Source organism: Suricata suricatta, chromosome 13, assembly GCF_006229205.1.
Source record: "Suricata suricatta isolate VVHF042 chromosome 13, meerkat_22Aug2017_6uvM2_HiC, whole genome shotgun sequence".
Classification (NCBI taxonomy): Eukaryota; Metazoa; Chordata; class Mammalia; order Carnivora; family Herpestidae; genus Suricata; species Suricata suricatta.
The window spans coordinates 75,135,419-75,157,919 of record NC_043712.1 but is presented as its reverse complement, the minus strand read 5'-3'; the positions used below and the strand labels follow the sequence as shown (position 1 = coordinate 75,157,919).

The 22,501-nt window shown below is 36.9% G+C and overlaps 1 long non-coding RNA gene across 1 annotated transcript in view; it reads right to left on the bottom strand.

The window, feature by feature from the left end:
* Positions 1 to 22,501, bottom strand: part of LOC115276010 — a 43,343-nt gene that overhangs the window by 18,798 nt on the left and 2,044 nt on the right. The gene's annotated exons all lie outside the window — the stretch shown is intronic.

The following is a 22,501-nucleotide window of genomic DNA, read 5'->3' as shown; positions in this document are numbered from 1 at the left end:
AGTACGTAAACTATTAACTTTTTTAAAATTTATTTTGGCTAATTGTCAGAGTTTAGGCAATGTTTGATTAATTTTCATGATTTTTAGGAGATATTTCAATAACCATTGTAGAGCTGTTGGTCTGAACCCATTGGTTTCATCATTGGCGTAAATCGATGAGGCTCATTAAACAGAGGGTGTGATATAGCATAAGAAAGATATTTTTGTTTTCTAAAATAGTATATACTTAATCCAGATGCTCACGCAGTTCTGAAGCTCTTTCACAAAGCACATGCAATTATCTGCAAAATGTGCTTCCCAAGAGATTTTGAAAACTCAAAATTGGCGGTTATTGTCACACTTCCCAGCATATTCGGGCTTTCACTGGTTTTTAAATTAATGGAAGAAGTGTGACAAAACAAACAGAATTTTTCCTTATGAGAAGCTGAAAGCCTATTGTGCTTTTTGACAGTAAACACCAGGTAGGAAACTCAAGCGTTTTTTGAAGTCAGCACCACAGTTTCGTATTTCTCTCAAAGACTAATTTGTTAAGAAGTTTCTTTATTTGTAGTAATGAAATATGTCTAATCATCTCTAAAAAAGAATAATCACTACGAGTGACAATTATCTGACAAAAAGGATTAAGCCTTGAGAGAGAAAAAAGCTGAATTTAAATAGCTGGTTGTAGACTATTTTGTGAAATAACACCGAATACATATTGAAATAGATATGTGTGTGCATCCATGTGCACGTGTGTGAGCACACACATGTATGTGGGCTATCGCTACTGTCTGCCATCATTGCTAACCACAATGTCTGTGATTATGGTTTTGATATCATAGACATGTATAAGCATACTGTGAAAGTATTTGTCATTCCTTCCACGGTGTAGAAGGGTTATAACAAGGACCCCCTATGTAGCTAATAACTTCAGGTACCTTAAGAAACCCATCACAACACTGAATTGCTCTGTCCTTTTCTGTTTAAAAAGAGAGGAGAAAGAATAAAGAGTCCATGAAGTATATCCTCATGCCCTGTACAATTCACTGAAACAGCTCAATACAGTTGTCACCTGAATAATGTATGACCCTGTCTACCACTCTTGAAATAAGTCCATTTCGTGTCTGGTTATTTCTCTTCTGTGGTAACTTACCTATCATTCTTGAGAAAGTAACATGGAAGATAAGTTTGGTTTTTAAGGTAACTCACATCCCTTGTACTTTAAGTATGGTGTTGAGGATGTAATTTACTACATCAAACAGAATCCTCCTTAAGAATTGAGCTTCTTATTGGTAACTTACTTATTTTCATGTTATGAAATCAGTTATACTATAAATAAATGATCTTTTTTGCCTTGGCTAACCATCAAATGTGTGGCTCACCTCCCACAACCTATACTAAATCATACTTCACAGCTACTATGAACCAATCTTACATATGAATTCACTTCATTTTTCCTTTCTTTACTTCCTTAAAAAAATTTTTATTGAAAAAAATTTAAGCTCTCTTAAATCCTTCTTGACAATGCAGGATTTGAATAAATGTAGTAGAACCACTGAAACATTATTAATATATTTCATTTGTGCATTCATACTGATTGAGCATCTACCCTTCACAAAGAAGTTTGAGAAATCCCCAAATGAATTAAATATAACTTATACCACAGTTTTGTAAAAGACACATTTATAGCAATGTATAACAAAAATATTAATGTATTATAAGAATATAAGAATAGTAATATCTTGTGAAAGTAAACAAGATAATGTACTTAGCATAGAAAATAAATACTTGGTATATTTTAACTGAATTTAGTAGAGATTATATTAGAACTAGAATTTTATGGATAAGAACAATATGGATATTTTGACATGGAAAGAAAAAATACCCAGTACTACAATAAATACAGGGGGGGGGGGGAAGAAACAGGGCAGGAAATCATTGTACATACCCAGAGAAGAATGTGTAGAAGAATTTGATTAGATCTTTTTGGCACCCAAATAAATTCAATTGGAAATAGGTTTGGAATGGTATATCTCAATGAAGAGATTTAAATGACCAATAATATGTTTGGGTTTTATTCAGGAACAGTGGAAAACATTTTGAGGTTTTAAAGAAGGACATATGGGGGCACCTAGGTGGCTCAGTCAGTTAAGCATCCAACTTCAGGTCAGGTCATGATCTCACGGTTTTTGGGTTTGAGCCCTGCATTGGGCTCTGTGCTGACAGCTTGGATCCTGGAGCCTGCTTCAGATTCTGTGTCTCCCTCTCTCTCTCTGACTCTTCCTTGCTCATGCTCTGTCTCTCTATATGTCGAAAATAAATGTAAAAAATTAAATAAGGACATATATATTATAATCAAATTACGTGGAGGTTAAAATTGAGGTAAAGGACACCTAGGTACCTCAGTTGGTTAAGCATTTAACTTCAGCTCTTCATGATCTCAGAGTTCAAGGGTTCAAACTCTGTGCAAGGCTCTATGATGACAGTTCAGAGGCTGGAGTTAACTTCAGATTCCGTGTCTCCCTCTCTTTCTGCCCCTCCCCTGCTTGCTCACTCTCTCTCTCTCTCTCTCTTAAGAACAAGTAAACATTAAAAAAAAAAAAAGAAAAAGGAAGGAGATGATAAGTTAATTAATTCAGATTAAATGGATAGTGTTGGAGACACTGTAGGATAGAGAACTGAGGTGTCAATGAAACTGGAAACGGAAGCACGCAGAGAAGGGATAAGGGTGGAGGTAAAGAATAAGATTTCACTTACATGTGGAATCTTAAAAACGAAACAAATGAACAAACCAAAAATAGACTATTAAATACAGAGAACAAAATGGTGGTTGCTAGAGTAAAGGTGGGTGAAATATATAAAGAGTATTAAGAGATACAAACTTGTAGTTATAAAATAAATAAGGTACAGAGATGAAAAGTACAGCCCAGGGAATATAGTCAATAGTATTGTAATAATGTTGCATGATGATGGATTGTGACTACATTTATCAGGTGAGCACTGAGTGAAGTATAGAACTGTTGAATTAATATGTTATACACCAGGAACTAACATAACATTATATGTTAATTGTTCTTCAATAAAAAAAAAAGAAGGAGGGAAGGAAGGAAAGATGGAAGGAAGGGAGGAAGGAACTGGGAGTCATTTGCATTGTTACACCATTAGATTAGATGAGATTTATCATGAAGAAAGTAATGAGAAAAAAGAAGAGAGGTAAGGATCAACCCTTGAAGAACATTTATATTTATGACCAAGGGACAGTAAAGCACCAAAAAGTAGTAGTTAATTGAAGCAGAAGGAAAACCAAAAGAATTTGGTGCCATCCAAAAGATTAGAGATCTCCATTCAAATGATGTAGTTTTCCTTCTTCTTTGGCTATTTTTATTTTAATTAGAACTTGATGTAATTTCAGATATAGCCTTTGGAATTTTTCCTAAAAATAAAAATTATTATGTTCTTTTTTTAAAAAAAATGCTTATTTTTTGAGAGATCACAAGTGGGAGAGGGACAGAGAGAAAAGGAGAGAGAGAATCCCAAGCAGCCTCCACACTCAGTACAGAGCCCAATGTAGGACCTGATCTCAGGACGCTTAAACAACTGAGCCACCCAGGCACCCAAATAATGATTATGTTCTGAAATAGTTTGTCTTTCAGCCTGGAAAACACAACAGAAAATGACTCCATAGGTATATTGAGTTTCAGTAGTCATAATTAGTACTGCAATGATGAATTAAATCATGACATATATACTGTAACTTTGAAAAACAATACAACACTTCCAGATAATATATTACTCTCCCTTCACTAATCCATTCTCTGTATCATTGATGACAAATAAGTACATTTTTACTTGATACCTGGCTATTTTTACTTCTGTCTGTACATTTTGACTTCAGATTTTCTTCACTACTAAAAATTGTTATCATTTGGCATTAGGAAAATCATTTTTTATTAATATCTTCCCTCTAACAGCTTATTTTTTTAACTTTCAACATGTAATTAAAAGAAAATTAAAAGCACCTGGGTGGTCAGTTGCCTAAGCATCCGATTGTTGATTTCAGCTCAGGTCATAATCTCATAGTTTGTGAGTTTGAGCCCTGCATTGAAGAGCCTGCTTCAGATCCTCTGCCTCCTTCTCTCTCTTCCTCTCCCCTTGCAAGCTCCCTCTCTCTCTCTCTCTCTCTCTCTCTCTCTCTCTCTCTCTCTCTCTCTCAAAGATAAATATTTTTAAAAAAAAGAAAATTAAAAGGAGCACTGATAGTAAATGATTGGTTATTACAGTGACCTAAAAGCTTCAGAAGACACCAGCTAATGGAAAGCAATGAATTGACATAAATATTCAAACTCTGATTCCACTATTTGTCCACCTCTCCCAACCAAGTCCCCTACAGTTATTTTTGTCACTCTTTGTGATATACCTAACTCATAGAGTCCTCTTAAGTTGCCCCTCAACTCTCCTCCATCACCTGTAATGCCACTTTAAGATCCTACCTTTCAGTTGCATCTCTCTTGACGCCCTCCATTAACTCAGACCCCTCCTGGCACATGAACCTCAAGTTGTCAAAACGGGCATATTCCTTTCCATCATCAATGCACCAAACCAAAATGATGTTCCACAGAAATGAGGAGAATGCCCCTAGGGCTCATAGATGGTCCACAATTCTGGTCTTGAGAAAAAACATTTTTTTGTCTCTTTTGAGGTGCTCATTCCAAAATGCCCTCATTACAGCTTCTCTTCCTTCTAATAAAAATTAAGCCATCCAAATGTATGTTTATGATAAGCCCAACTCAGCTACTGACTAGATTTATTAGACTCTGAATTCTAATTGAGACTGAACTCACCCTCCTACTGTAGATGGAGATACAAATATGTTTAGATCCAGATGATCTATATATACATATTGTAAACATAGATATAGATGACATAGACCTAGATACTGATTCAATGAAAATAGAAATAAGTGAAACAAAATGCCCACAGTCTCTTTGAAATCAATATCCTACATCCTAACAGAGGTTCTATTAGGAGTTAATACAATGAAATTATCAATTTCACTTCAATATTGTATCAATCGTCTTTTTCCACTTAGAACAAAAATCCTACAACTTAATGGCCTAAAACAATCATTTATTTAGCTCACAAATGGGCAAGTTGGCAAGTTGGGCTGAGCCCAGGTCAGTAGTACAGCCGCTCTCAGCCGCAGTGACTCACATCTCTCCTCCAGCTGGCCAGCCCAGACGGGCTCCCACAGGAACCACAGGGGACTGAGGAAGAAAGCTGAAGCCTGCCAGACCTTGAATGGCCTGAACTCAAAACCGGCATGTTGTCACTTTGCCACATGTTCTAGCCAAAGCAAGTGACAAGGCCAGTCTAGACGCAAAGGGTAGGGAAAGAGACCCCACCATCAAATGGATAGAACTGCAGAGGCACATTGTAAAGGTTCGGAGTGTGGAATTAGTGAGGGCTCTGGCCATGTTTTTGCAACAGTAATAAAACATTCTTAAAGTTGATAAATGAAAACTGTATTAAGTCAAACAATAGAAGTCAAGCCCACGTGACAGTCTTGTCCCCAGATGTCTGTGCTACCTAATGAGAGGTGAGGGTTTCTGGAAGACATTGAAGGATTGAATGCCGTGACTGACAAAAGGAAGAAATGAAAAACTGTTGAATAAATAAATGATTCAGAAGAATGAAATTTCATGGGAACTAAACAATAGTCAATAAAGAGCATATTCTAAAAAAATTCTTATAGCCACCAGATGCCTACCATTGATTTGAACAAAGAGAAATAAATTTTATGAGGTTACAAGAGTTCAGAAATATACATACTTTTTCAAAAGGCAAATAATACCCTAAAATAAGTAATGCATCTTGCATTTGCTAGAGAGGAATGGACTTATAGTAGCTTCAGATCCTCTTGAATACATTCCTATCAAAAGATACATCAGAGGTAATTCTCAGAAGATGGTGATCTGAGTGCAATCACTTTGCTTCCTTTCTCAGCAAGCGTATAAATCAAATGATTCGAGCAGTAATAGATGTGTAGGGCCGTGGGAAGGACGTAAGAGAAATGTGGCCTACTCTAAAGCTTTAAGGAGACTCTACACACATCTGAGGATTTAGTTTCAACCACATCCAGAAAAGACTTGTAGGAGGTTCTTGGATTGCAGAAGGCACAAAGAACCAGACTGGGAGGAAGTCAGCCTCTGTAGCAAAGCATGGGGCCTAGAACTTTAATCCTGAAACTTTTTAAGGGTTATGGCAGATTGGTAAGAGGGTCCACTAAGTTCATGGAAAAAAGTATCCTCAGTCCTAGAAAAAGAAAATTGAAAACATGTAGCACTTCTTTTGTCTCTACTGCTGACCAATACAGCACTGCCCAAGAGGCTCTCTGACCCCCAACTTGCATAAGCTGACAAAGAAAAACAAAACACAAATTATTTAATGGACTTTGGTTGTTTCAAAGAGGAAGACCAAGCTAGCAACCAGAACAGAAAATCCTATTCAGGAAGATTGAGTGGAATCTAAAGAAACTAACTATCTTAATAGGAAAGGGAAGAGAAGGGAAGGGAAGGGGGGAAAAAAAGGAAAGAAAAAGAAAAGCAAGAAAGGGGAGGGGAGGAGAGGAAAGTTAATAAAACAAACAAAATTTTGGAAATAAAATAGACATGATTTCCATTTTTAAACCTTCTGTGGAGGAATTAAATAATAGAACAAGCCACCAATTAAATGACACCAAACACCAGATGAAGGAGCTGTCGTACATATAAACATACATATGCCCACACATGCATTCTATTACATAGTTGATTATGTATATTTAATTATGTACTTGATTATTTATATATATATACATTGATTATCAAGAATGAAAATAAAAGTTAATGGAAGATAAATCTAGATATAATACATATAATAGAAGTTCCAGAAAGAGGAGGGAAAAAAGCGAGAGCCACAGAGCTATTGGAAGAAACTAAGCTAAATACTTAAGATTCATATATCAAAAATCATATTAAACCTAGCCCTCTTGATGAAACCTTTAACTCCAAGGATAAAGGAAATTATTACATGCTTCTTTTAGAGAGTTAGTTATTTAGAAAGTAGGGAAAAGCAGACAGTCTTCAATTTCTCATTTACTACAGAAAAATAAGGTAAGACAATGGAATGACATTTTAAATATTTTATAATTCCATAAACAAGAAAAAAGAGACACTTTTAGACACCCAGAGACTCAGAAAGCATAAAATCTAGAAGACTCTCCTGAGAAAAATACTTAAGAGTCTAGTAAAAAAAATTAAATCAGACCAAATATCAATATGCGTCCCAATTGAAATAATTGACATTGCATACATTCTACTCTCTTGGGTAATTTTCTTGTCACCCAGGAGTTCCCAGTGGGGGACATGAAGTAAGCTTAAGCCAGTTGTGTATCACATTCTTCTTGTTACAATGATTGGTTCAGAGATGGGAACTTGTCCAAGTCAAAATTATTGAGACACAATGAGACTCTCACATTGTCCCTCCGGACCTGACTCTTAACAGCAACAACATCTGGAGTACCACAGCCGGTTTATAATCAGAAAGGCAAGATATGGAGAAAATGGTAACGTTTTGCTGGAGCACAGAAAAGAAGACATATTTTTGGAGCAATATGCCATGTGCCCATCTTCCCAGGAAAACTCAATATCATAAAGATATCATTTGTTGCTAAAGTAATTTATAAACGTAATGCAATCTTAAACCAAATTTGTTTGGAACTTAAGATTTCTTACTGAACTCAACAAGACGTTTCTTATGGAACTTACTAAGTTCCATAAGAAAACCCATCTGTATAAAAAACACATGCAAGAATGTCAATTTAAAAAAAAAGAACAATAATGAGAGGCAGATAGCAATTATACCAGATAGCAGATAGCAAATATACCTTAAAATTATAGTAATTAAAACAGAGGAAATTAACAGAAAGAGTTCGATTAAACAATCAAATCGTGAGAACAAGCCCTACATACTCTCTCCCTCTCTCTCTCTGCCATTCCCCCACTCATGTTCTCTCTTTCTCTCTCTTCCAAGTAAACATTAAAAAATATAAAATTTAGGGATACTGGGTGGCTCCATTGGTTAAGCATCCAACTTCAGCTCAGGTCACAATCTTACGGTTCATGAGTTGAAGCCCCGCATTGGGCTCTGTGCTGACAGCTCAGAGTCTAGAGCCTGCTTTGGATTCTGTGTCTCCCTCTCTCTCTGCCCCTCCCCTGCTCATGCTCTGTCTTTCTCTCAAAAATAAAATAAACATTAAAAACATTTTAAAAACCAATAAATAGAAGAAAATTTAAATATAAAAATTTAAAAAACAGACCCACTTATGTAATAGAAATTATAGTAAATATTGCATATCAGTTCACTAGAGAAACTACTGGATTTGTTTTGTTGCTATTTTTGTTGCAGATTTTGGATTTTGTGGGGATGGGGCAGAACTAGTATATATGAAGAAGGGTTTATACTATTCTGAGCAGTATTCTAAGTATCTTTCATGTTAAGAACTCATTTCATCCATCCAAAATCCTATGAGGTAGGTTATAGTGTTATTCACATTGTGTGATGCTAAAGACGAGGCCCAAAGTGTTGAGTAATACAAACTTACAAGCAATTAGCAGAGCTGGAAAATGGACTCAAATATTCTGACTCCATTGCACCAAGTGGGTAAAGATAAGTTACATTCCTACCCACAGCATACCAAAAAAGAGAGTTCCTATTTTGCAACCAACCTAAAGCCAAACTATAAAATATTTAAACAAAATAGGAGAGAATATTCTTATGATCATGAGGGAGGGGGTAAGGAAAAACTTCATTAAAAAACACAAAACCCAGAAGCTGAAAGAAAAATATTTTTAAGTCATTTCATAAAAATAAAATCTCTTAGAAGAAGAAAGACACCATAAAAGGTTGGAAGACAAGCTCCAGACAGAGATGTGTGTAACTTAACATGTTTCCAGCAAAGGATTAATATCCATGCCATATAAAATGGTCCCTTAGCGATCAGTAAGAGAATGATCAAAATAATACACAGAGAAATTCCTAAGGGCCCATCAACATGTGGAAAGATCTTCAACATAAGCAATGATCAGAGAATTAAAACAACAGTGGGTACAAAGTGCTAAATGGGAGAATGACTCTGGGTGCATGAGGATAAGGGAAGATGAATGCTTGGTACACCATTGACAATCAAACTCGGAAAGGGACATTTTGGAGTTTGGCCATATCCACCAAAATGTTAAAATGTTAAACCTTATACCTAGCAATTCTTGTGCCATGGGAATAAAGAGTGATTTGTAGAATATTTTACATATGTGTGTGTGTGTGTGTATACATATAATATGTATGTATATACCTGTGTGTGTATATATGTATATGTGCATGTACCACAGAGAGACACATGTATGTATACATATATGCAAAAGAAAAATTAAAATTTTGGGTATGAACATAGGGTGATGTGTTTTCTAATAAATGCACTACTATTCTAGCAGCAGGCCCCACTAGTAAAAGAAGAGTATTGTGAAGGGGGGGAGAAGGGATTGTCATTTTTACACCATACACTTTGTATTTTTCATAATGCATATGTGTTTATGTATCACTTATGTTATTTCATGTTTTAAGGAATCAATCTTGGTTATTTAAGAAAATGTCAAAACTAGGTTCTCCTATTTGCAAATATAACTGTATTTCACAGTTTTGCCATTTGCTCTCTCAGTTTGTTTTTTCTGAAACTATTTACATAATCAGACAGAGAGGGAATGTAATGTTTTGGCCATATTTGCAGTGGTCCACTCGGGCAGAATACTGTGGAGTAAGGTCAAATCAAGCCCAAGTTGTGAATAGTCAAAGGTTTTTTTCACATCTTTTCTCTGCAACTCTTTGTCTCATTCTGGTATCTCTAGCGCTGTCCCTCCAGTTTCCAAGGCGTAGCTGTGGGTGCCAAGCCAGCGCCTAGCAACACCAAGGCCCGTAGATGGTGCCAGGCCAGTTCCTGGCTGCCAAGGGCCACTTCCCTCTCTCCCGGAGAAGACCGTTAGCGGGTGTGCTGCACCTTTTACCCTCTGCCTTCCCCGTGTTCTTGGCGTAATGCGGGAGGGGGAGAAAATGTCTGGAGATCTTCAGGGGAAAAGCAAGAGGACAAAAGCCTTATTCTGGAAGTGTCTGAGGAATAGACAGGAGACACCCGTGTCCCTGATGGAATCACGAAGGCATCATCCAGGCCTACTTATCTACAGCTTCTTATCATGTCAAACGAAAACAGCAACAAAACTCTCTATATCATTCATCTAACTTAAACTGGTCTTTCTGTGATTCACAAATTCCATCCTTACTTATATAAAGCTCCAAGTGGAAATTCAGGGAGATGTCCTTCAGTAAAGGGAAAGGATAAATAAACTGTGGTACATCTAGACAATGAAATATTACTCACTGCTTAAAAAAAAAAAAAGTTATGAAGCCATGAAAAGAAATGGTGGAAACGTAAATGCGTATCACGAAATGAAAGAAGCCAATCAGAAAACGGCTACATACTGTATAATTTTCGTTCTGTGACATTCTGGAAAAGACAAACCTATGGCGACAGTAAAAAGATCACTGGTGGCCAGGGATGTGGGGTGGGGAGAGGGAAGGAAAGATGGACAGGTGGTCACAGGATTTTTAGAGCAGTGAAACAACTGTATGCCGCTGTGATGGTGGATACGTGTCGGTAGACATTTGTCAGCACCCCCGGAGTGTGCACCGCGAAAAGTGAACCCCAATGCAAAGTATGGGTTTTATTTAATAATACTGTATTAATATTGCTTCCTTAATTGTAAAAACAAACAAAACTACCACACTAATGCAAGATGCCATTAGAAGGAGAAACTCTTCTGGCAGAGGAGTGTGGGGGCATATGGACACTCTTCTTTCTGCTCAATTTTTCTGTAAACCTCAAACTGCTATAAAAAAAAAAATTAGGGGCACCTGGGTGGCTCAGTTGGTTGAGTGTCCAGCTTCATCTCAGGTCATGATCTTGAGTTCATGGGTTCGAGCCTCACATCATGTTCTGTACTGACAGCTCAGAACCTAGAGCCTGTCTTCAGATTCTGTGTCTCCCTCTCTCTCTGACCCTCCCCTGCTCACACTGTCTCTCACTCTTTCTCTTTCTCAAAAATAAGTAAAACATTAAAAATGTTTTTAATAATAAAATTTAAAAAACAAAGCATTAAAAATAAAATTTGGGGGCATCTGGGTAGCTCAGCCTGTTGAGTGTCCGACTCTTGATTTCAGCTCAGGTCATGATCCCAGGGTCATGGGATTGAGCCCTAGTCAGGCTCCATGCTAAGCTTGAGATTCTCTCTCTCTCTCACTCGCTCTCTCTTTCTCTCTTTGCCCCTACCCCTTGATAGCCCTCTCTCTCTCAAATAAAAAATAGAAACAATTATAATAAAATACAATTTTGAACATGGTTCACAAAATCATCAGCAAATTCTATTTTTGTTTTTCATTGAGTTTGCTTAACTTTTTGGTTATGGAGTTATTACATGGAGTTTGGTTATGATTATTACAAATTGTCCACATAAATTTTAAAGCAAAATATCCAGGCTTATGTGTATCTTAGAATATTTTATAGAAGCATTTCTAGTTAAGTAAATATGGGACTTTTAACCATTTCTATTGTCTTTGTAACACAATGTACTCAAGGTTTGATCTCTGTTGAAGTGTACTGGTGACTAAAATGTCAGATTTTACTTAACTCTGTAGTCACTGAGTTTTTAAGTGAATGAAAAATCTACCTATGAACATAGTAGTAGCTTCACAATGCCTGCTTTTTATTTTCTTAATATTTTAATGTTTATTTAATTTTGAGAGACAGATCGTGGGTGGGGCAGAGAGAGGGGGGGAGACACAGAATCTGAAGCAGGCTCCAGGCTCTGAGCTGTCAGCACAGAGCCCATTATGGGGCTCGAACCCATGAACCCTTGAGATCATGACCTGAGCTGAAGTCAGAGGCTTAACTGACTGAGCCACCCCGGTGCCCCTACAATGTCTGCTTCCTAAAAATTATTCCTTTCTTCCTTGAGTTTCATCTCAGTTGTTTGTATCTATATTACCCAGATTTTCCTACCAAGTCCCTATCCTTACAGGCATTGTGTTTGCTCACCCATCACAGTCCACAGGATCAAAACCTTCTTGCCTTTTCCTTGGACTTTCTAATGTTTCCATCAAGCTAATGTAAGGAGCTGTTACTGCCAGAAGAGACGGTCTCACAAGGTGAAAAGACAGATGTGCGGCCAACTTGCTAAGGACCTAGTATCTCAACATTTAAATGGAACAAACATAGAATAAGCCAGAAAACAAAGACAATAATTGACTCAACAGACAAGTCGTATATATGAAATATGAAACATACTGTTGACGGAAGGCAACTATGAAAAATTAATAGCTGAGAGGTCCTCATTGATACTTACGTTTAAAAAATTAACAAGTATTAAGGCAGGTGACTATGGTTGGTTTTGTATACTTAATTTTGAGCTCAGTGGGCTTGAAGGTAAAATATTGATTTGACTTCCTAAGTATGGGAAGATGCTGGCCCATTTTATGGTCAGGTTCTCTGGTTCCTTTCATCCAGTAGGTGTAAAGTGGTTGTTGAAGCATTCCTGACTCCAGTACTGCGCCCTCTGCTGGACACACTATTCTCCCTTCTCCAAAACTGTCAAGACCAAAAAGGAATGCGGTTTGAGCTTTGGAGCAGGGCAGAAAACACACGCTCAGTCTGTTGCCTTGAACCCCTCCGCTTACCTATTTCATTTATATTCTACCAGTGTCTCCAGAAGCAAGGATAGCAAATACAAGATCGAAGCAACACTCTACAGTCATTTACCAACTTACCTTGAGTTTAAATAGATGACGTACACAAGCCTTCTCTGGGGACACCCTTGGACATGTATTTCAAATATAACATGACTAATTATTTTCATACCTTTCCGCCTTGATTACATAACTCTTTGAGACTTATGACCAGCAAAAATTCATTTTTTAAAGTCCTGTTCCCCTTTTTCCTATAACAAACCTCTCCAGTGGGGGAAAAATAATTCACTTGAACGTACTTTACATTTTGTCAATTAACTGGCACTTGGAAGGAATTTTTTCTCCTTATTTTAAGATGATAGCCGTCTCATAGCACTAATATTATTTAACTTAAGTAATTTCCAAAGTAACAATACTAACTTTACTGATGTTTTAAAATCATAAAACGTCTTAGTTAATCGTTATGTTGTGTACTTTACAGGAAAAAGAAATAAAGTCCTTTCTGAAACTTGTCAGGAGAGCATAAATTTTGCCCTCTATCTTTGGCTTCATATTTGCATGTTGTAGATAAGCTTACGCAGAAAAGCCCCTCACTCCTTTTTCTCTTGTAGAGCCTAGTGATTAAAGACCGTGACTGGTCGCCTACGAATGCCAGGGTGAGAACACCCTTGGGATCGAATTGCCAAAGATACAAACAAATAAACAAACCCTCAAGGAAACCAGACCATCAACTCCAGTCCTAAGTAAATCAACTACCCTTACCGGAAGCCAGTGAACGGGTCCAAACAAAGAAACCTTCCACTTCTACCCCTTTTTTCTTTACCCCTTCTTCATTTTCTGCTCTCCATCCAATGTCCCAAGCCAGTGTTTCTTCAGTCATCACAGAATGACTAATCCGAAACATGCACCACTAAATACCCAACACACGTTAGTTATCGCTCTGTTAAAGACATCATGTGCCTTCTCATTCCTCTCCAGACTTTCAAAACCCCCGAATTCACATCCTTCTCTCATGTTTTAGTCCTACCTCCAAGCTCATAGTCAGGTTTCTCTCTCTCCATCTTCTAAATTCTGTGTGTTGGGTTGAGCAGAATTTACATTCAAATAAAACATAAAATTTCTTTCTCCAGATTTTCATACCAGCTGACCGAGATGGTGAGTGCCCCCTGGAGAGGTCTGATACACTTACTTAGAGTTTTTAAAAAGCATGCTGATTTCATCCCTTTCCTCCCAGTGTCCTCCAGAGAGGAGGATGGACTATTCGAAATTGGTTCGGATTGATAAAGGACTTTGCCCTTATTTAAAGAGCTCATCTGACATCAACCTCTCTTTTCATTCACTAAACACATTCTGCAGCCCTCCTCATCTGAGAGAATTGGGCCTCCCTTGTCTGCTTTGATCCAGAAAATCATGCTTTCATTAACACAAACATCTCCTGATCTCTGCCAGTACATTTTAGATTTTCAAATTATGTATGTGCATCATTTATCAAAATGCTGTTCAGGCCTTCGGTCTGCCAGGCATTCAAACTGGGCAATCCCAGGGCATGTAGGTATGTGAATTCATTCAAAGGGAAGTTGCATGATGATTATCATCTTGGTCCCTAAAGTAGCTGCAGTTAGCTGTATATTCTTTATTTTAAGGAAAGAAATGTGGTAGTAAGTACCAAGGATGAAATCTCAGAATATCTTAAGCAAAATGCAGATTCCCATCTATTTTCTATTTTCCCAATAGGAAAGATGAGAGCATTCTGTATTGAGAAATGGTCTGACTTTGGTGAACGAGTTGAAAAGAGAGTAGTGTTTTTAGTGATATTATAAACAGGCAGCAATCCACCAGTAACAATTTTGATATCTGAGAACTGGAAACATACAGGAAGTTCTTTAATCTTAATGGAGAATCCCTGGGTCATTTGGTCCACATACCTGCCTGTCAACATTTTTTTTTCAAATTCAAATATTCAAAATTGTCTTCACCTCTGTTTTCTTTATCCATTTCAATCTTCTCTGGAACACAGAAAGATACAGACCACCATAAAAATTAGCATTTAGACAACCATTTAGAAATTAGACTATAATTTCGGTAAAAATATTCTGGTGAATACATAAAAACCAAGAGATGACCATGATATTGCAATTGTCCACATGGATTTAAAAATACTAATGTATTCATATGTTGAAGAAAATAAGTGAAGTAGGTGAAAGGAGCACATTTATCATGAGCACTGAGTAATGTATAGAACTCTTGAATCACTATGCCATATACCACCTGAAACCAATATAACACTGTCTTAACTACACTAGAATTAAAATTTAAAACAATAGATGACAAGATGGAGGATTTTCCAGATAATATGAAACCTATAAAAAAATAACCAAATAGAAATTCTAGGACTGAAAAATAGAATAACTGAAACAAAGACCAAATAGATTTAACAACAAACTGGAAGATACAGCTGAAAAGGCATTAGTGAGCTAGAAGTTAGGTGAATATAAAATACCCTGATGGAAGTCTGGAGAACACAAAGGACAGAAACTACATAGTGAGAGTGAAAGTGATGTAAGTAGCAAAATGAAAACATACATATACACCATACATAATGTACACATATAATGCCATCTCCCTCCAGAAGAAGACAGAGGGAAGAGGCCAGGGCAATACTGAAGAGTAAATGTCAAGAACTTTCCAACTGATGAAAGATATCAAGCCATAGATTCAAAAGGTGTTTCAAACTCCAGACAGGGCAATTGAAAAGAAAACCACATCTACGCACATCACAGTTAAACAACTGAAGACCAAAGATAAAGAGAAAATCCCAAAACAACAAAAAAAGAAGATGCATTGTTTTCAAAGGAGCAACCATAACACTGAGAAGCGACTCTTCAGCAAAAAAGATGGAAGATGGAAGACAATGGAATGACACGAGCAGGGTGTGGAAAAAAGAAAGAAATCCGGCAACCAGTAAAAATCATCTTTCAAAAGTAAAGCAGCATAGAGATTTCTAGATAACCAAAGACTAAGTGTATTCAGCAGCAGCAGCCTACATGAAAGGGAATGCTAAAAGTAGTTCTTCAAGCAGAAGGAAAATGATCCACAAGAGAAACACAAAAATGCAGGAAAAAATTATATGACTAAATATGGGGCAGATCTGAAGGAATGCTGATGATATGAAATAATAATCACAATATTAATAATATTTCTGGGGTTAAATATATGTAGATCTAAAATACATGACAATAATAACACTAATGGCAGTAATGGGACAGGGAAGGTTAATAGAGTTTAACATTCTAAAGTCTTAGCATCGACTACAATGTGGTTAGAGTACTCATTTATATTTGTTTTAATATTCCAAGGACACATGTTTAGTCTCTAGGAGAATTACCAAAAGAATAGTAAAGATGGATACCCAGCAATCCAATGGAAAACAAAAATAAATGGATAATCTAAAGTTGAGTAACTCAGACTAAGAAAGGAGGGAAGAAAAGCAGAGTCACAAAACATTTGGGGAAAAATAAAATGGAAAACAACTAATAAAATTATAAATTAGTTTATATCCTGTGCTTTTGTTGATTACTTAGAAGTAACTGGGAAATGTGATGGCCAAGCAACATCTAATTCGCCTGAATTGAAAACTTGCTGTTGCTAACTCATTAAACAGATTTTCCACACGCAAGCCATAAAATGATAAATAGCTGATGATTGTTGCATGATTACAATGTGCTAAGCACTATGTTAGTACATCTCCTTTTATCCTTTCGAGTTCATTAGTCCTGTTTAAATATTTTAAGTGCATTTTACTACCAACTCACACTGAAAAAGCAGATCTGGAACAGGAAACAATTTATGTTTGTTTTTGTTGTTGTTTTGTTTCATTTTACTCCAGAACTGATATACTTAATCATCACAATATGTATCAATTGTCTTAAAAAGAAGAACTTAATATCCCATGCATTTTTTTAATATGCCCATAACGAGACATAAAGACATCTTAGCAATTGTATAGATCAAGTTTTCAAAAAGAAAACAAAAAGCATTACTTATGTCACTTAAGCTTTATTTTTTAATGTTTATTTATTAATTTTGAGAAAGAGAGGGAGCGTGTGCATGAGCTGTCTCTATATTCCTGCCTCATCAATTCAAGCTGCTGTCCATCACCTAACTAGATGAGGACCAGGTTCTCAAAATTTGTCTCTCTACCACCATTTTGGCCCCTTAACCTATGTATCTTCCCATTGGCAGCTAGAGAGAACTTAAAAAATGTAAGTGAGCACAGAGCCCAACGCAGCACTAAACTCACCAACCATGATGAGCTCATGACTTCAGTCCAAATCAAGAGTCCGATACTAAACCCACTAAGCCACCAAGGCACCCCTACATTGCTTAAATTTTAACAATTAGTCCAAATTATTGATTATTGAACAAGCTTCTATTAAGCATGTGCTAAGTGTCAGGCACCATATTAGGTCTTGATGATACAATGCAAAATAACAGAGAGGTGGTCCTTGCCTCATGGGGCAAAAAATAATATTAATATTAATTCATTTATTTCCTTCATAGATAATAACAAGACAAAAATAATCATAAATCATTATCTGATCACAAAAAGATGCTCAGAAAAAGAATTATGAATGGGTGCTCTATTAGGTGATGAGGGACAATTTTCTCTGAAACATAACCTTTAAACCAGCGGAGGTTTACAGTTAAGGCAACTATATTACATATTGCTCAGACTGGAACACTTTTGGGAATGAAATGGGGCACTCCTAATAATTATTCAGGGTGTCAATGGAAACCAGAATGTTTTCACCCTCCTTCTAAGCTATGGTAGGGTGACTTTGAAATGCAATAGAAAGACACTATAATGGTCTTTGCAAGGGGTCATCTGTCATGTGACTTACACTTTTTAAAGTTCTGTCTAGCTGCCAGTTGGAAAATATATGGATTAAGGGGTGAAAATGGAGGTACAGAGACAATTTCTGAGAACCTGGTACCCATCTAGGTAGGTGAAGGAGAGTAGCTTGAATTGATGAGGCAGGAACATAGAGAAAAATAGCCAATTCAAGATAAACTTTGCAGTGTATCAGCAGCTAGATGATGTTATATGGCATCTTCCATTTGCATTGTAATTCATATCTTAATAATTGTCAGGTGATCTTGAAAAGGGACTTTTTAGTATCAGTAACAGACACAAAGGAGAAATTATTCACCTATAGCAAAAACATTCAGGAAAAAAATTCTAAATTAAGCAGCTCCCCTTTCTTCTCTACCAACTCCAGTGTTAAGATTTTTTATCTAATTCTTACAATGTGTAAGTGCATATGCATTTTTATAAAAACTACTACTTGTTTGTACAGCAGTATTTTCTCCAGTCTACTGTGTGTATTTTCACTTGTTTGGGAGCCTTTTGTCATTCAAAATGTGTACTTTTTGATTTGTACATAGGAACATACCTCTAACTTTTTTTTTCATAGGGACTAGGTTTACTAATTTGGAAAAGTTTGCCCCTATCCACATTATATAAATATACACAAAAATGTAATTTTATTATTTTAGGCTTTTACTTCTATATTTCACTAAAATCTCTAATCTATCATAAATGTACTTTTGTATGCGATATGATACAGAAATCTGACATTGTTCATTATATTAAGCTGCATCATATTTTCTAATCCGAACCTAAAATCCATTTTGATTTTTATACAAACTTCTCTCACAGTCTTAAGTCATTTCCATATACTTATCTACTTTTGTGACAATATATTTTTTTATTTTTTTAAATGCCTACTCATTTTTGAGACACAGAGTGCAAGTGAGGGAGGGGCAGAGAGAGAGGGAGACACAGAATCCAATGCAGACTCTGAGCTCTGAGCTGTCAGCACAGAGCCTTATGTGGGGCTTGAACTCATGAACTGTGAAATCATGACCTGAGCCACAGTTGGACACTTAACCAACTGAGCCACCCAGGCACCCCAACAGTATATTTTATTTTTATTGGACTGACTTTCAAGTAAGTTTTGGTAAGTGAAGTCCCTTGTACTAATCTTTTTTTCTACTTTGGCTGTCTTGATAAATCTTTTTTTATCATACACACACGCACAGAATTATCTACCTTGTAAATAAAGCAAATGGTACAAATTATATGGCACAAAAAATGATATCATCTTCACTCTCCCTCTAATTCCTCACATTACTCCCTATTAAAATGTTGGTGTATTTTCTAGTTTTTTGGCTAAGCGTTTTTATACATTGAAATTCATTCTGGACCAGCCTTATTTTTTGAAGCCAATTTTATTGGCTATTCACAGGCATCTATTCTTCTAAAGAAACCTTAAAATATTTTTACCCCGTTTTATAAAATAAAGCATAACTCATCTTTTACTCTGTAGTGTCGGGAACGCACTGGCAGCCAGGAGTTAGTTAGTTCCTTTGATGTTTTTTGAATCAGCCTGTTTGATAGAGCTTGTATGTTTGCAACGAAAGGAGAGTCACTCAATCTAGCTTATGTAAATGGGGATTTGTTATATTTAAGTCTTCAAGGGTCATGATAAAAAAAAATTGGGAGTTTACCAAAATATAACAGGACAAGCACTAAACTGAGACAAAAGTTTCTCTAATGATCCAACTGTCAAGTTGAACTAAATCACTTAACAAGCAGTTTCTAGAACACCAGGTGCTGGATACCAAAACGAAAATGACAGAGTTTTACTGTCCTTAAGATGCCCGTTGCACTTGTGATGAGCACCGGTGTTGGACAGAAGTGTTGAGTCACTGCATTGTGCAGTTGAAGCTAATATTACACTGTATGTTAACTAACTGGAATTTAAATAAAAACTTATATTTTTTAAATCTTTTTAATATTTATTTTTGAGAGAGAGAGAGAGAGAGACAGTGTTAGCGGGAAAGGGGCAGAAAGAGAGGAAGACACGGAATTGGAAGCAGGCTCCACATTCTGAGCTGTCAGCACAGAGCCCTAACTGGGGCTTGAACTCACAAACCTGAGATCATGACCTGAGCCGAAGTCAGACACTTAACCAAATGAGCCACCTAGGTGCCCCTTAAATAAAAACGTAAAAAAAAAAAAAAGGATACTCGCTGTATTATGGGGAAACTGGAATGCAGAAATAATGTGACTTGCATGGGATTGCACAGGTAAATTAATATAACATAATACTTGTCTGACACAATACCTACATAGCCCACCATCCCCATCCATCCTCTTACTCATTGGCTTATCCTCCATCTCCTACCCCTTAAAAAGAGACATTTCATTTCTTCTCATGTTACTTTGCTCCTGCTTAATGGTTTTGAGTATCTTAAAAATCTTTATTTTCACCTCTTAACAATTTCCAAATCTCCAATTCTACCTACCCAACCATCTGTTAGGTATTGTGACCAATATACACAAAAACTGAAAATTAATCTCAACATTTTCCTCTATTCAATCAAGAACCTACTCTTCCTTATTTCTGTTGATAGTATATTCACTCTACCAGCTTCCTACTTACGAAGCTGTGGATTAACTTCTTCCTCATCTTAACCAACACACTGCCCACAAGCACCACCATATAATCATGAGCTAAGCTTTATAGCTTTCTCCTGTCAAAATATGTCCACCTTTGCCCCCTTTTTTATTCATTTTTACTGGTGCCATTTTAATTTTTTATGCCTGTTTATTTTTTTGTTTTTTATTTATTTATGAGAGACAGAGAGACAGCATGAGCAGGGAAGGGTCAGAGAGAGAGAGACACACACACACACACACACAGAATCGGAAGACAGGCTCCAGGCTCTGAGCTAGCTGTCAGCACAGAGCCCAATGCGGGGCTCGAACCCATGAACTGAACCGTGAGATCATTACCTGAGCCAAGTCGGACGCTTAACTGACTGAACCACCCAGGTGCCCCCCGTCTGTTTATTTTTGAGAGAGGGCCACAGAGGGCGAGTGGAGGAGGAACAAAGAGAAAGAGGGAGACACAGGCTCCAGGCTCTGAGCTGTCAGCCTAGAACCCCACATGGGGCTCAAAACTCCAGAACTGTAAGATCATGACCTGAGCTGAAGTCGGATGCTCAACTTACTGAGCCACCCAGGCGTCCCTTACTGGTACCATTTTAACTCAGCCCCACACTATCTACGACCTGAAATATTTATTACAAAATATTTCCTAGACTCTGTGATGGAACTGAATCAGGCATAATTTTTTTCACAGTATCCTTTGATCTTCAAAGTCAAAATTCACTGCTCTTTATTTAACGGCATTTAGCAAATAACGAGCTTCAGTCATGGAGTGTGTAGATATGCTATACTGTGCAGTGGACAAGAGTCCACATGTTAATATGTTTATCCACAACTGCATTTGGAGCATCGGCTATTTGCCAGTCAAGATGCTAGATTCTGGGAATTCAGTACTGAAAAAAATAAAGTGGAACTTACATTTTAGAGACTACATCTGGGCTTGAATCATGGATCCAACATTCTTAGTTTTGTGATCATAGGCAACTTACTTGACCTTTTTAAGCCTCTGTTTCTTTATCTTAAAAAAGGGGAAGAGCAGGGGTTAGGGGAGTGAAATATAATACACTCCAGGTAGGTTCTTTAAGGAAATAAAAGATAGGCTGATAGATTATGTGGTTCATCCAATAAATGTTAGCTTTTTTTCCCCCTAATCTACTTTGTCATTTTCCTAAAGCTTAACCTCACCTTCTATCCCACCTATTAGGGTTCATTTTGTTTTGGCCCCTGCACTTTTCCAATTATTACATAAAGCACAGGCTATACCTTTTAAACTTATTTTCTCTTCTCGCCTTTTGAAAAGTTGTTGAATTTGCACTCATACTTAAAAATGAAGCAGAACTGGGGGTGCCTGGGTGGTTCAGTCAGTTGAACTTCTGACTCTTGACTTCAGCTGAGATCATGATCTCATGGTCATGAGTTCAAGTCCCTCATCAGGCTCTGTGCCAACAGTGCGGAGCCTGCTTGGGATTCTCTCTCTCCTTCCTTCTGCCTCTCACCTCTGCTCACGCATGTGCTCACACTGTCTCTCACTCTCTCGAAAGTAAGTAAACATTTTTTAAATGAAGAATTTTTAAAATTATGAAACCTCTCCATCTGAGAATTAAATAAGAATGGTAATAAATATGAACATAACTAGATTTTTCTTTCTTTTATAATTATGTAACCAAACCCAAACATGAGTGTTTTTTTTTCTTCTGCAGATTAGGAGAGTTTAAAATGAAAAAAAGAAAAATCTCTCTTTCTTTCCTCCCCCCTCCCATTAAAAACTAAGAAAGAAGGGCTCTTATTCAGATGTGGCTATATTTCTGGTTTATATCCTGGGGACAAAAGGAGTAGAAAGCATTCATTCAAACAATAATTATCAAGCACCTATAAAGTACCCAGAACTTTCCAGACTCGGGAAATCCCGGCACCTGCTCTCATGTAGGAAACACAGGTCTGAGGCAGCTGCTGGGGGATTAGTAACTGCATCCATGTGAATACACTTCGAGTTGCAAAAGATATTAGAGCTAATCTAGCCAATTTTCAGCCCACTGGAGAAATCTGTATGCTAGAGCATCTTTACCAAAGTTTTTCATTCAATCTTTGTTGGATGCCTCCCGCAACAGTAAGCCTTTTAGGATTGAAATAATCCTAAATGCTGTGTTCACCCTAACTGGTTGACTCATAATGAACCTTTGC